This window comes from Hippoglossus stenolepis, chromosome 23 (assembly GCF_022539355.2).
Source record: "Hippoglossus stenolepis isolate QCI-W04-F060 chromosome 23, HSTE1.2, whole genome shotgun sequence".
Lineage (NCBI taxonomy): Eukaryota > Metazoa > Chordata > Actinopteri > Pleuronectiformes > Pleuronectidae > Hippoglossus > Hippoglossus stenolepis.
In genome coordinates, this window is record NC_061505.1 from 7,889,569 (window position 1) to 7,904,338 (window position 14,770).

The following is a 14,770-nucleotide window of genomic DNA, read 5'->3' on the forward strand; positions in this document are numbered from 1 at the left end:
ACATCCGATCAACGCACAGCTGCTAACATCCCACATCACCATTTGTTAATTTGTCACAGCGATGCATTAAATTATATGTATGACGGCTGCATTCCATTTAGATGAGGTCATTATAACCTACATTCAGTTAAAATGAGGCATTTCTAATGCTACATGCTACATCTGGGCTCCTCCTGCTATGAGCGAAATCATGATTGAAAAATGAACACACTTTGTTTTGCACGTGAAAGTATCGCAGCAAAGGTGCCACTTTAGCAAAAGGACTCAAGGTACATTTAAAAATAATACTTACATTTGTCAAAACAAAGGAATTACAATTTATTTTTCAAATTAAAATGATCAATCGTGCACATTTAATTTGAACAAGCTTAATCTATTCATGTGTTGCCAATTTAAGATTTTTTTTTTTTAAATTGGTGTAATGGAAAATTCCACTGATCAATGTGTTATTACTGTTTAGACTGTTTTCTGTGCACTTGGCTGATACAACATCAATGTCTCCCACCTCCTGTTGACCTTTATGTGTGCAACTGTGTGCTGGATGTGATTCCTCTTTTTATAACAGTGCCAGGCAGCAGACGGTTTGTGTCTGCTTTCTGTTCTGTATCCCATTCATCACATTGTATAAAAAAAACCTCCTTTTTAATTCTCTTGTTGTTGCACTTTGAGCCATGTTGCTGACTGTGTAAACCTCTGCAGAGCTAATAATTAAACCTCTAAAGACAACTCCGGTCTGAGAAACTCATTATTGCACATCTCGTGATAAGTTTCCACGACATTGGTTAAACTTTTTTTCAGAGTAGAAGTGCTCATACCTTAAAAATACCACCGCAGAATTAACAATGCATTCATATATAGCATTTTACAGATGTTTGTTGCATGCACAGTTCAGTCTGTCCATCATATGTATTAAAGTTGAGTAAAAAGTTGAATATCTCCTAAATTATATTGAAGTACAAATAGCCTCCAGTAAGTATTATCACATTGAAATAATAATGAACCTCCATTTTGATATAGCATCTAATTGTAGGTTATAATGGAGCTGACATAATATAAATAATCAACAATGACAACTCAAACTTTATTAATGTTAATATTTTAATGATCAGAATAAGTATTGATTTGGGTTTTAATAGTTTTTTTTAAGGGAGGGACGTCACCCGGTGTGAGCTGCTCCTCCTGTTGGCCACCCAGCGGCTGGAGTGAGAAGTGCAGCCCAGAGCGCAGCATCCCCATGTCTCCTCTCTCCTCCCTCCCTCCCTCTCTCTCTCTCTCGCTCTCTCTCCATCCGTCGCCGGGAGCGGTGTGTGCGCGCGTGTCTGTGCGTGTGTGTGTGTGTGTGTGTGTGTGTGCGCGAGTGAGTGAGCGAGTGTGTGTGCGCACACTGGTGTGATCCGCCTGCACGCTGGGGCTGCGTTTCCCAAGAAAAAAGCTCAGCTCTCTCTCAGTTTCCCTGCGCGTCTTATTGCAGCTCTCATTGTCTTTGTCGACAGTGATAAAGAGAGCAGGTACCAACTGTCCATTCCGACTTCTTTTTTCCACCTTTCTTTTTTTTGGGGGGGTGGGATGGGGGGGTGTCTGCTGCTCTGCACAGTTATGTCAACACTTTTTGGGGGGTTGGTTGACTCCAGGTTCTAATGGAATTTGTTGTGGCTGTTTTTTTTGGTCTCTCCTCTCTTGCAGTTTCAACCGGGGGCCTGTTTTTGGAATAAAGAAAAAAAAGCATTGCTGTTTTCTGACTTTGAGGGAAGAAAGGAAGGGACTCCTCTGGAATTTCCTAAGGAATTTATATCGGACAGCTCCGGTAAGTGCATGAGACCAAAAAATACTCAAAAAAAAATCAAATGCATGCAGCAATTTCTACCACACATGTAAGGATAAATTTAAAAAAGCAAGCGAATCCTTCATTTTGTCCCCATTCTTCTATTTTTAATTACAGTTACCGGGGCTTTGCATTCTACCGCCTGGGTATATAGTAAGTGCATAGACTTTTTTCCCCCCCCTGCACCTTCTAACTGTGTGATCTGCAGCCTCAAAGGCGCTGCGCTGGTTTTGCATGTGTGGAATTAAAGTGTCGGGGTTTGGTTCCCACTCCCAAGTTGTGTGTCGTGCCGCGATGTGAGTCGGTGCCCGGGGCGCATATTTCTGCATATCTGCGAGCTGCGTTATGGATAATGTAGCGCCCGGCGCGCACCGGTCTGCTGCTCGCCGCCACGCTCCAGATGGTGGCGAGATATTTACATAATTTGTTGTTATCGTCATCATTTATAACACACAACCACACACCAGAGCCATCTTTGCCCCAACCGACGGCTTGGCTGCGCTGCACCCCCCCACCCCCACCCTCTCATGGTGGATCAGGGACGCGCAAGCCGTCTTGGCAGTGTGGGATATTCTGTGCGTAATGGTTCTGGGACGTGCTGAGAAAGTTTGGTTTCACGTTTGGTCTCTGGCTCGTGGAGGACGTTTGGGATGTTTGTTGCGCGTGTGTGCGTGCACGTCGCCAAGGAGCCCCGTCTCGGGCGCGTGCAGACGGTGGGGTGGGCTCTGACTCACCCAGTTGACCCATTTTGCTCCCGTTATCTGACATATTTTCGATGTCAGATTTGGTGATTGACATGCGTCATGCGCAATGGCGTGTCCCCCACAGGTCCCCCCCTCCCCGCCTGTTGTGTTTGGAAGTTGCCACATCCCCATGCTTAAACATCCCTCCCTCTCTGTACTGAAGAGTATTTGTCAGACCACTTCTGACAAGTGATTCATATATATAGCCAATTACCCGTGATCTGCAGTCATACCCTGCAGGCGAAAGAAAGCGGAAAAGCCACTAAAAGGCGAGATAATGAACTGAGAAGTTTGTGTGCTCCAGTGTTTTGTAGCCGAAGCCGAGGAGAAAAGCAAAAAATCGCAAATGAGGGCGAGGGCAGCTCACAGTGCCGGGGAGATGTCTCTTCCCTGGCCTGTGTGGAGTGACAGAGGGCTAAGTGAGCATGACCATGGAGGAGAGGTAATAGCATTACGGTCTGCCAGTCATGAGGCAGGGCGAGAGAGAGAGATAGGCTACTGTTGCATGTCAAGAGGAACCGAGTGGGAAGCGTGCAGGACAGGGGAACTGTGATAGGTGGCCACTCAGAAGTTAACATGTTTACAAGACTCAATGACACACACGAGCTATTTTTGGGTTCTGGTAAAAAAAAAAATGGTGTTTTGATATCAAGCTGCTATTTGTGCTGTGAGCTGGTGATTCATTGTGGTTTTTCTACGTCATTAAGGGCTGGAATTAACATCGCTAATGTTGTCCTTGGGTCTATCCATCCATCCATCTGTCTATCTATCTATCTATCTATCTATCCATGTATCTATCTAAGCTTGTGTTTCTGCACTGAGGAATACAGGAACACCACGGACAGGAATAAAGTCTGCATCAATGATAAAGAAGACGAATATAATGTTGGCTGTATTCATGTGGAAATAATCAAATCCAACAGGAAGACAAACAGAAGGCAAATACACATCGGCCTTCTTTTCATAGCACGGCTGCTTGAACGACAACAAAAAAAAGCAAACGCGAGGAAATGTTGAGGATGCAGCCGTCCTTTAGGCCAGTAATCCCCGCGTGTAACGACGCTTTTGAGCACAGGAGTGGATTTGAATCGCTCGCTGTCAGGCGGTGAATTTTTCCTCGCAAAGCTTTCAAGGATTAGCCCCAGGTAGAATCCCCCCCGCCACCCTTTACCCAGCAGCGCTTTCTCCCATTTTAGAAACCCGCCAACATTTGGGGGGAAACTCCCTTTTGTCCTCCCGTTTTGAGTGACACTCCCAAAACTACTCTCCAGGCCCACATCAATCACCGTTGGATGGGATTTGTGAAAGGGCCCATCAGGACTAAGCAGAGGAAACGGGGGTCTGCTCGCTCACAGTTGCACGAGCTCTTTTTTACATCGACCCCCGAGAGCCACGGATTGCACCGCCGGCTAGATAGCCTTTAGCATTTCTGCAAATCCCCCCCCTCGTTAATTAACGCCGGGTTGTGCTCTTGTGCGACTGTGTTGACAACACACCCACTCTCCCCCTCTGCCTGCTGCACCTCCCCGGAGAGAAGGCAGGAGCGAGCTGTAATTACGCTTTATAAACTTCATCCAGGTGACATAATCGGGGCACGGCTGAGGATGGCGAGGGGCCGTCGCGGCTGCAGCCGATGAATTCACATCTTTTTTTCTTGCATTGCATGTTTTCTCAGAGTGTCTTACTGTCAAGAGACATGCTGGCCACTACGTGTTGTCGATCCAGAGTGAAACCACAATCGTTACACTTCCAGTAAACGGTGGCTTATAATAAAAAAAAAAGAGGCCTGCGTGGAATTATAGAGCAAATAGGATGACCCCTTCTCAGCAAAAGGATGAAAGCTGGACACCTATATGGGGAAAGCAGCAGCTCCATAGTGCCTGTGTTTTTACGGCGAGGGGACGCCTTGATAGCGGTCCAAGACTTGGCGAGCCGAGCCGCCGACTCCCGGGGGCCGATTCATAATGAGGATGCGCTGTCAGATAATTAGATACACCTGGCGCGGGCGTTTTCAGGAAATTTTTGATTCATCCCAAAATAAAATATCTGCGCCTGCCAACATGAAAGCAGGAAGAGAAAAAAAAATACATAAAAAAACTATCCCGCTGTCACATTGCCGCTCCTCTCATGGTGGCAATGTTTTATTTATTTATCCACATCTTAATGCTCTTGGATGAGGCGGGCTTCATTTTGTGCCGGCTGATGCATCGGCTGCCAAAGTTTCTCATCTCTTTGCCGAGCTCGCTCATAAGGGGTGCCAGTGTCCCCCCCCCTCCTCCCCCCCGCCCTCCCTCCGTGGACAGAGACTCTCTGAGACTGAGTGTTCTGCCGCGGCCGCTAAATTTAACAACTTCCTTCGCTGTGCTGCATGAGGACGGTGGCGTCACACTACGAATCACGTGTGTGGGGTCACGTGTCTGCAAATGTGCGCAGGTGTGAGGGAGTATTCATCCGAGTGTGACAATGTGTTTATTCTCCTGTTGTGCAAGTGCAAAGATGTCTCGATGTTTGCAGATTCTGAAATTTCAATCCAAACCACGCACGAAAGCAGCGAATGAATAGCCGCATTCACTTCGACACCCACACACACACACACACACACACAACCGTGCAACTGTCAGTGCACGCGAGCGCAACCCCTAAATATAAATGATTTGTCCACGGCGTTGATTAAAAAAAAACGCCGCTCCAGATGAAACCCTCTCACCTGTGCCGTTTATTCATCGGCCACTCGGCTCCAGTCATAAATCCGATGCTCGTTAATTTGCGAAACAACAACTTTTGGCCTCTTCACGAGACATCAGTGATATTGAGCCTGATCTATGCGATACCGTAGTGAGGTGAATCACTGCAGACCGCTCATGTTGTCCAATTAAGAGACGATATATATATATATTTTTTAATCTCTGGTCATATTTTATTTGAAAAGCTCGAGGTAACGTTGACACTTAATTTGGTATCGAGTGGCTCTAAAAAAGCAACTGATTAGAAGGATAGTTACTGCAGAGTAACCACAGCAGTCTCTTTTGTGTCACCTGATAGATGAGCATCAACACTGGTGCCGAGCTCGAGCAGCAGGGAGCCTTGATAAGTGTGGAAAAACAAAAACAAGTACAACAAAAAATGTTTAATTAGCCACTTGGATTTGGTCCGCATGGTCGGCACTTTCTACCAGAATGACAAGCGTGTGCAATTATCACTGAAAGAGACTAACATTTTAAAAAGGTGCTCCTTGAACTGTGCGATGCTTTTGCTCGTATTTTCTTTTTCGCCCCCCGGCAATCCAAAATGAGAGTAATGTTTCCTGGTCGCGACATAATAAAGGCATAGCCCAACATTAAATTCTAGAAACTGATTTTGCATGTCGATATTTAAAATCTGCAGGCGAGGGACACGGTTTTTGGGGCCTGAAACCTTCGGATTTCGGTTTATGGCTCGACCAATCACGTTTGAGCAGGTCGCCCGCAGGTAAACGAAATGCATCTCTTATCTTGTTCTTTGGAGTTTATCTCCATTCATATTCAGATAGCTGTTCACAGAGATTGGCCTAAATGTCGTCTCGAGCTAAAACACCGAGTATCGTTATTTTTTTTAAGAAACGTTGGACTTGTGAGAAAAGAAGCTCGGGCTGTGAACACTGCACGGCACAGAGGGCGGAGTCTCGGCCTGGATGTTCGTGTTCTGCTAAACTATTTGCCGTTTCCCCAATAAACTAAATCACCATCAGACGATAACTGATGGGCTCTGATATTTGCTTCATATTATCCTGCAGAAAAGAGCAAATCCAGTCGTGTGCCTCAGTATTGCCAGTTTCACTGCGTTGTCCAACATTAGCTAACGCTGGTTTCACAATTTTACAACAGATCCTTTTGCTTTCTCTTTAAACATCAGGACGATATGATTAAAAAAACTGCAAAATCCGTTGCACGAGACCTCTGCGGTGCAGCTTGACCTGTGTGGCCGTGCATGCCTGTGTATGCCCGGCGGCAGATATGATGTCAGTTGGATCATGTCATTTGATCCCCTTGTAAACCAGGCAGCCGACGAGGTTCCATGTCCTTCTGCTCGCTTCACTCACGACACGGTGAAAGAAGTTCAGGTGCAGCTAAAGGTCACAATCTTCCCGCGAGAGACAGTCGGAGGCGTCGGCATCGTATTCAAAGCGGTCGCGCAGAAAAAAAAAAATCCATTTCTTTTTTTCACATATACATATGTAACAGATTGCTATGGCATTTGAATAAAATATAGGCTGTTGGGTCTGCAGTCGGCCCTGCTGAGTGTACTGTGCATTAGCATGGCTGGCAGTAGTGCACGTGAGTTGTATGCGTGACATGCTGCTTACTTTATCAGTGCTCTGCTTTGCCTCGTGCCTGGCTGTCATTACCTTGAGCCCATGACCAAGTGGCCGAGCACAGGCCTGTCCTACACGCTACTCCATAACTCCCCCGCTACCTAACTTCTCTCTCACGGTAGCAGGGGGAGGGGGGGGTTCAAACTCAGGCTCAGCGACGCATGATTTGTAATTCATCTGAGCAGGAAAGGCTGCGGCGGATGTTTTCCTCCTCCTCCTCCTCCTCTGCTCGCCTCGCTGTTTTTGTTGTTTTGTTGCCCTAAAGAAAAGCGGCCTGTGTGGTGCGAGTGAAGGTGGGCAAAACAAAAAAAAAGAAACAAAAAAGAAGATCGCTGCCTTCTCTCTGTTCCGACATGACAGGGGCTCATAGAGCTGATGGGTACTGACAAAAGTCGGAGGGATAGAGGGGATTGTTACGGATGTGCTGACCTGAATCACTGCCTGAACTAATAACTGCGTGCGTGGACATGTGCACTGCAACGGAAACACAAACTACAGCTTAAGGTCAATTAGAAGATCAATGAAACACACCAAATTGGAATATTCTTTACCGACGACGAGACGTGTTGCAGGGCTGCACTTCTGCGTGCACACATTTCCCACCTCTTGTACGTGATAGTTAGCAAAGCTTAGCTCTTCCCTCTCTGTCGTCGGTGCCATCTCAGATAATGACACGGCGCCGTTTCTAGCAAATGCCACCGTGATCTTACATCCTGACCTTTTTGTAAGCCACATGCACAGCACCAGGGTGTGGGGGCTTGTCATACCGCCGTGGCATTCCCCCCCTCCCGCTATTGGCACCCCTGAAGGATTTCAGAGGGCACTGGTATGTTGAGTATTGGCATTATGGTCTACTGGGATATGGCGAGGAGGGAAACAGAGAGGAATAATGCAGGCGAGCTGGAGCCAGGGTACTCTGTGCAGCTCGATGCCGCTGCTTCTAACCAACGTGAACAAGAGAAATCAATTTGGACCTACTCGGTTGCTATCCAAGGGACTTCGACCATGGGCAGGCGGAGAGCGAATCAAAGCATTTGGGGAAAAAAAAAGAAGAGAGCAGCCGAAGAGAAAAGTGAACTCGAGTGGCAGTTTGTTGTACTCGTTGTCAGATCAGCCGCCTCTGACCTCACGATAGCATTCACACTCTCCATTTTTTTCCAAGGCACGCTTATAATTCCACTCCATTCCTGTTGCACAGCTTTCTCTTAGTGTCTTTTCAGGTCAGTAATGAGAAAAAGGAGGGAGGAAAAAAAAAACGCTCCTTTCAAGAACATTTCTGATGGAGCCTCGGCTTAGTTTCACCTGCGGCTGCTGCAATCTCTGTCGTTCCGGCAGCCTCAGATTCAAAACTACTGTGTTTATATTCATACCTCAGAGCCTCGCAGCAGTCACTTGGAGGTCACCGCCGACGACATTTTCGCTTCCACACCGCGATGAGCGCGCCGAGGTTTTTGTTTTTGCTGGAAAGAAAAGAGCAGACAAGTCGGAGCGTTAGGCGGCTATACGCTTCATTCAAGTTGTGTCTAAAAAGGGTTTAGCTTGAGTAAAGTCTTTATTTGGTTTCGTAGGAAAACTCTCTGAGGTCCTGGAGCTAAAGCAAAAAAAGATTCTCCATATCAACTATGAAAGAGTCGAACTATTGTGGTGAGATCAGTGAGACTAGTATCCACAGCGTATTATTTATTAATAGTATGTTACAGTCAGTGAGAGTACAGTCTGACTGGGATTTTTAAAATATATGCAGTGCCACAGTAAATTTAGACATCCCCTGGATCCTGCTGCAAAACTTAACTAAATACACCCATTAAAATCTATGCGTGGACTTCCCGAAAGATCATGGGGAAATTTACTTTGCATAACCGGTGGAGATGATTGAGGGAGATACAGGAGGGTTGATGCGTGATGCATATTTCATTGGAATGGCGCCGAGCTCTGTGCTGTAAATACTGCGGAGGTTGAGAGTCCACCGCATAGATTCGGCGTGGACCCGGAGGCCTCGCCGCTCCTTTGATCAGACTGAAAGAGGACACTTTGTGATCGAGCCCCACCTCGGACATTTAAATCAAACCCCCTGACAGGCTCAGCGGGGAGCGCGGCCGGGCAGAGGAGGTGTAATCTCTACATATCGGAGAAAGTGGACACCCCTGGAAGTGTGCTAGAGTCTATTACATTGTACGTGTTGGAAATCTTTTTATCACGCCCCCCTGATGAATATGGGTTGGCGATATTCTACAGAGTGGGAAATTTTATTTGAGAGAGAGAGAGGACTGTAAAATGTGCAGTGTAACAGACCCGGAATGATTCATAAACAGGAATCTGGTAACGTTTTAGTCTGCAAATCTACGACAGGGTTTTTGCAAGTTTCATCAAGTTAAATTTAAGACTTTCTTTAGACCAGAATCAATATATAACTGTCCAAACGTGAATATCCATAGTAGTGTTAAATGAATGATTAAGAGCGACTTAAACATAGTTACGACTTATATTTGAAAGTATTTAGGACTTTGTTAAGCCCGTAAAATTCAGACAATTTATAGACAAATTATAGACAATAGGCTTATTAAGACCCTGCAGAATGTAGGAAACCATAGATTCTAAAGATGGACGACATGACAGCTCCCCAGAAGTGAAGCCAAATCGTGGAGGCTGGTTGCATGATAGGTCACAAGTCCTGCCTCCTCCCTGTTTATGGATGGGACATGGTCAAGTCAAAATACACACTCAAAGCACGTCAGGTATATTTGGTTTAGATTAGTTATTTGATGCTGTAAAAAAATGGATGATTGACAGCTGAGAATGACTCGTGATTGGTCGAGCGTGTGCATCGGCGGTACATTGCCACCGTGGCTCCAAACGTGCAAAGACGGCAGCGTTTGCATCCGGTCAATTTTGGCGTGATTCCTACATAGTGGGAGGAGGTGGAGATGCGTCTTCCATCTTCATATCTGGTCTATTTTAGAAACTGACATCACGGAGACATAACAAACGTGGTATTTCAAATTAATAAACAAAACATAAAAGACGGTTTGCAGATGAAATAAGGGGAATTTCTCACAGCGTAATGGTAGAGGACGGTTTTCCATCTGTAGTCCTGTGTGTACAGTTAGCCCAGTCCCTCAACAGAGCTCACACGTAAACACAGCACACACACCCCCCCACCTCCCACTCAGCCCTGCTGTAGGTTTGGCGGTGGGTGCGCGGCAGATCCCCGGGCATCATGAGAGAATAACAATGAGGGTTTTTGGGAGGGATCAGCTCCCCAGCACAGAGCCATACTCGGTAGGGTTTATGTAAGACCCCGGCTTCCTGAGATCTCTGCCAGACGACAAACAAATGGTACCAAGGAATGCCGGCTTGCCAAAGAGTGTGTGTGTGTGTTTGTGTGCGTGTGTGTGCGTGTGTACACCCCCTCTCTACTCTGTTCATGCACAAGCCTGGTTATGTGTCGTGGCTTGTGATACCGGGTCTCATGTGTATCCATGCAAGTAGATGTGTGTTTTCACACCATTTGTTGGAGACCCGTGGTGCCGGCGTCCACTTTGAAGCCACCATCCCTCCATCCCTCCTCCCTCCTCCTCCTCCCTTTGTTTTCCCCTTCATATGTTCCAATGAAAGAAGGCTGGGATCTGTCAAAACCACATCCCTTCTTATGTCTGGCCTGTCAACTTTTTTTTTTTTTTTTTAAAGGTAGGCTGCCATGGAGATTCACTCAGCCCTGACACCCCGGCACTTCTGGAAATGTCAAAGCAGGCAGAGGCTGAAACACAACTTATGTGTTATCATAAGCATTTCCTGTTTTCACATCGTGCGGCTTTCCTCACGACGCCACTCGCCCAATAGCAGAAGCTGAGGCTCTTCAATTGTAATTAATTCTGCTTTGCACGTCTAAAATCTCTCGGGCCTTCGCTTTTATTCGCAGCTATTTAAGGAGATTCATTGAGCAAAAAATAGCAAAACAGGCACAACCATAGCAATCTCTGCCGAATAGGGCTCAGAGGTTGCAGAGTTTCTTGTTTTAACCTGGACAACTCAGATGTACGAGTCCAGCTCAGGTTTGAACTCATTTCCCCATAATTGCAATCAGCTCCGGGTAAGACAACGCCTGCTATTCCTTGCCGCCGCCTGGTGTATTTTTAGAAGAACAAGTGTCAACATTTCACAACAGAAGGCTTCCAAGTCTACTGTTCCCATTAGCAGTGTCTGGGCTTGAGTGGTTAGAAGAACAAAAAGAGTGGTAAATACATAAATAGAAAGTTTGTCTGTCATACAAGTACCGAAAAGCTAAACTGGAGAGTAAAGTACAGTCCATTGATTTTGGCAATATACCATACAATAGAAAAAGAACTAATGAAAATGGCAGCTCCTCCCCCATACACTACAAGGAAGACATATTGGATACAGTGTCCTCGGACATGCAGCACAGAACAGAGCATGCTCTCCCTTGTATTCCTGCACAGCACGGAAATAGATAACATTAGGATCCATTGAGTTGGGAGTAAGGGGGAAAATCGATGTAAGGTGAAAATTTAATTTGGCCCAAAGAGCCTTTAGGCAAAGTGCAATTTGAAAATACATCTTTTGTTTCCCCCTGGGCGTCTGATCGGGTGCGGGCACGAGATGGACGGTGGATCTAAACATCATGGAAAAAAGGCAGAGGCATGCTCCGAGGGAAAGGGAAACACCCTCATCTCGCTCCTAATGCGCCTCCCCTTTGATTGTCTAATTCGGTTAGGGCCACGCGTCCCTTATCGGATCATATCAAAGGTCAGAGGCGTCCTGTAGACAAATCAATCTCGCCGTCTGAGGAGGCGCAGAGGAAGCATGGATTGAGGGAGAGCCGATCCATCTAGTGGGCCCCGGAATGAATGCTGGTGTGGAAAAAGAGAAGCGAGGGCAAGAAAGAAATGATGGCATCTGCCGCTCGGAAGAGAGGTGGGCGAGAAAAGGTGAGATTGAACTGTTGACTTGGGGAATGCGATGTGCTCGGACGCAGAAAAAAAAAAAAGAGCTCACGTTATTGCTTGCATGATAACAGCGATTCTTTGAGAGTGGACCCAGCCGGTCATGGCTCACCAGAATACCAGATACTTCCACTTGGCTGAATTGTGATTTTGGACCAAAAAACAAGAAAAAGTTTCACTGGAGGACTGCAGAGCGATTGGAAGTTTTGACATTATCAGGAAAAAAAGAACAGAAAAAGAGGAAACATGAAAGAAATGTGGTCAGCAATGCCCGAGCCTATTAGCTCTGTGCTCTAGGTGTGAAGATAATCCAGTGCAGCACATCTCCTCATGCATGGCTTCCCCCATTTAATTCAGTTTTGTTCATACAATTAAAAACTGGTTTACAGTAGTTCTGCACTGGCATTTGACCAACTGGTGCATCCTGTACAACCGAAAGTCCATAAATCACATGATTATTAGTGGTATTATTATAATACCATTAATAATCATGTTCTGCCTGTCTGTATATGGAAGGCATAGAACCGCTCATTTTATTGATTTCACACTTAGCATGTGTATTATTTAGGGCCCAAGGAAGAGGGGTGTCGAATTTAGTGCGATTTAGACACATGACACGTTCAATAGTATTGAACTTTTAATTATCAGACCACCACGGCTCTGTAGCAGCGGCTGGTGACTCATCAACGTAAGCGAGAGAGCGCGTTCACGACATCAGGTTCTCCTGTTCAGGTTTCTGCGTTCTGAGTCGAGCTTCACCGAACTCCGGATAAACAGGCGAACAGCCCTTTGTGCAGCAGCGGTGGCGAGGCTTTACGGTTCTGCAGCAGCTGGTTTACAGAAACGAAAGCGACTTTAGGCAAGCGTGTAGGCTGTGGTGCAATTCAAATTTTTTTTCAGTTTCCATTTCCAGTAGTTGACATATTGTTAAAATTGCTTTGTGTAAATTTCTAGTTGATTGATAAATGCAATCCAGGTTTTTTTTCCTGAACGACAAAAAAAAAAGAATAGAGGCAATTTGCTGTTGTCACTTTTGTCTCTTGATCAATTTTTACTTCAGAAATCAAAGTCTGGATAATTAATCAACACAATTTTGTCAGAGTAATTGATAATGAAAACAATCATTATTTAAAGCCACGGCCGCCGCATTCATATGCAGCTTTTTTGGAGCGCTCCATTAAAGGTCGTTCACGAGAAATGCTGCCGCGGTGAAACCACTATTTATCATCCCTCCCTTTCTTCGTCACACTGGATATTTTTTTCCAACAAATACTCCAGACCTCTTACAATGCCCATTAACAAATAATATTCATGGTCATAATTAAACCAACGATGCATAAACACACTGGTGGTGGGCAGCAGTCCTGGGCAAAGTTTATAGGTGAGTATAAATCATCCACAGTTTAATGCCAACAAGATGTTTAATTCGGTCCCTCTGAGTGCGTAATTAGTTCAATTAGCCCCGATCCTGCACGGAGAGGCAGAATGCCGAATAGACCCAGGTTGCCCTCTGGTCCCGGTGCATTAAAAGGAAACCGTGCATTTCCTCCCGTGAGATTAAAACTCACTGTGCAATAACTCACCGCGGCCCCCCTTTTTTTCCTTGCAGACACTCTTGCGATGGTTCAGTGTGAGATAATGTTTGCTCAAGCAACCCTCAATGAGATTCAGCGCTCCGGTGACACCATTACTCTAAGCTCATTGCCGAGTCAGGTTGGGTGGGTCTGCCCTGCCTTCCGAAAGTCGAAGTGCAGAGGCGCCAGGAGAGAGAGAGAGAGAGAGAGAGAGCACCTCTCGAGACAGATTACATGTCTGTGGACAAGCGAATATGCTTGCACTCCCCCTCTCTGCCTCAGACAAGCAGGTTATTATCTTTTGGTGTTTTTTTTGTTTTTTCTTGCCTCCACGCTCTTGCCAGTCATGTAATGCATCCAGGACAAGATGCTCGCCTGGCAGCTGGGCAGGTGGACGACAAGGCGGCTTACACAGTTTCGCTAATTACAGGCAGTCAGTGAGTCGTATCTGAAATGAAGATGATGGCACGAGCCTGCAGAGGAAGTCAAAGCAGCCAGGGCCTGAGCCAAAGTGTTTTAAATGGATTACACCAGTGTGTCATTGCGATTACACGCTCCTCGCAGGGACCGCAACAAGATGAATTGTATTTTGTGGCTTTACAGCAGATCTTTTTTTTCCTCTTTCTTTTCTCCTCCAACATGAATGCATCTTTTTTGTCCCCGCGCTTTGCGGCGTGGTCTGAATGTGGGATTGTTTTTGCCTCTGAACTACCTCGCAAACTATTCATCTGCTGCTTTACCTTCAGGGGACATTTTCTGTTTATCTCAGAGTGGAGCGGACCGACAGAGAAACCATGTAAATGTGGACGTTTTTCATGCTTTTGGAAATTCCATTTCAGACTTGTTTGGCTTGTTTTCTGAGGTTAAAACACCTTGAATCATAGCATTTCAGAACATACACATGGCGGGGGAAATTATGCATGCAAATACATACACCAGTTTTCCCTCAACGCTTCTATAACGTGTAGGTCAAAGCATCCACTCTCTGTTAAATCCAAACGTTTCATCTTTTCCCTCCCCGTCATGCCATCATTTGCATGTACACACAAGTCCTGCAGCAACGACGCACAATCCTAACCGGCTCTTCACGGCACGTAGATCAGAAAACGATTTGATAATACTGCTTCCCGAGTGTCCTTCAATCCGAACTTCAACTCTAGAGAAAATCTTTAGATAAGGCTGGTGTGTGTGTGTGTGTGTGTGTGTGTGTGTGTGTGTGTGTGTGAGCGGGCAGAGAGTTATGAAAGCTTCAGCATCAGAGAGAGAGAGTGTGTGCATGTGTGTGAGAGAGAAGGAGAGAGAGAGAGAGAGAGAGAGAG

The 14,770-nt window shown here is 45.9% G+C and overlaps 1 protein-coding gene across 42 annotated transcripts in view; it reads left to right on the forward strand.

Moving 5' to 3' along the window:
- The first annotated feature begins 1,347 nt into the window (after nucleotides 1-1,347).
- Nucleotides 1,348-14,770, forward strand: part of LOC118102710 (receptor-type tyrosine-protein phosphatase delta) — a 344,139-nt gene continuing 330,716 nt past the window's right edge. For 34 of the 42 annotated variants that reach the window (XM_035149111.2, XM_035149118.2, XM_035149127.2 and 31 more), the window contains exons 1-3: nucleotides 1,348-1,508; nucleotides 1,684-1,804; nucleotides 1,940-1,975. The gene's annotated coding sequence lies outside the window, so the exon portion shown is untranslated. The remainder of the gene's footprint in view (nucleotides 1,509-1,683; nucleotides 1,805-1,939; nucleotides 1,976-14,770) is intronic. The other 8 variants (XM_035149146.2, XM_035149144.2, XM_035149147.2 and 5 more) reach the window with 1 other exon arrangement.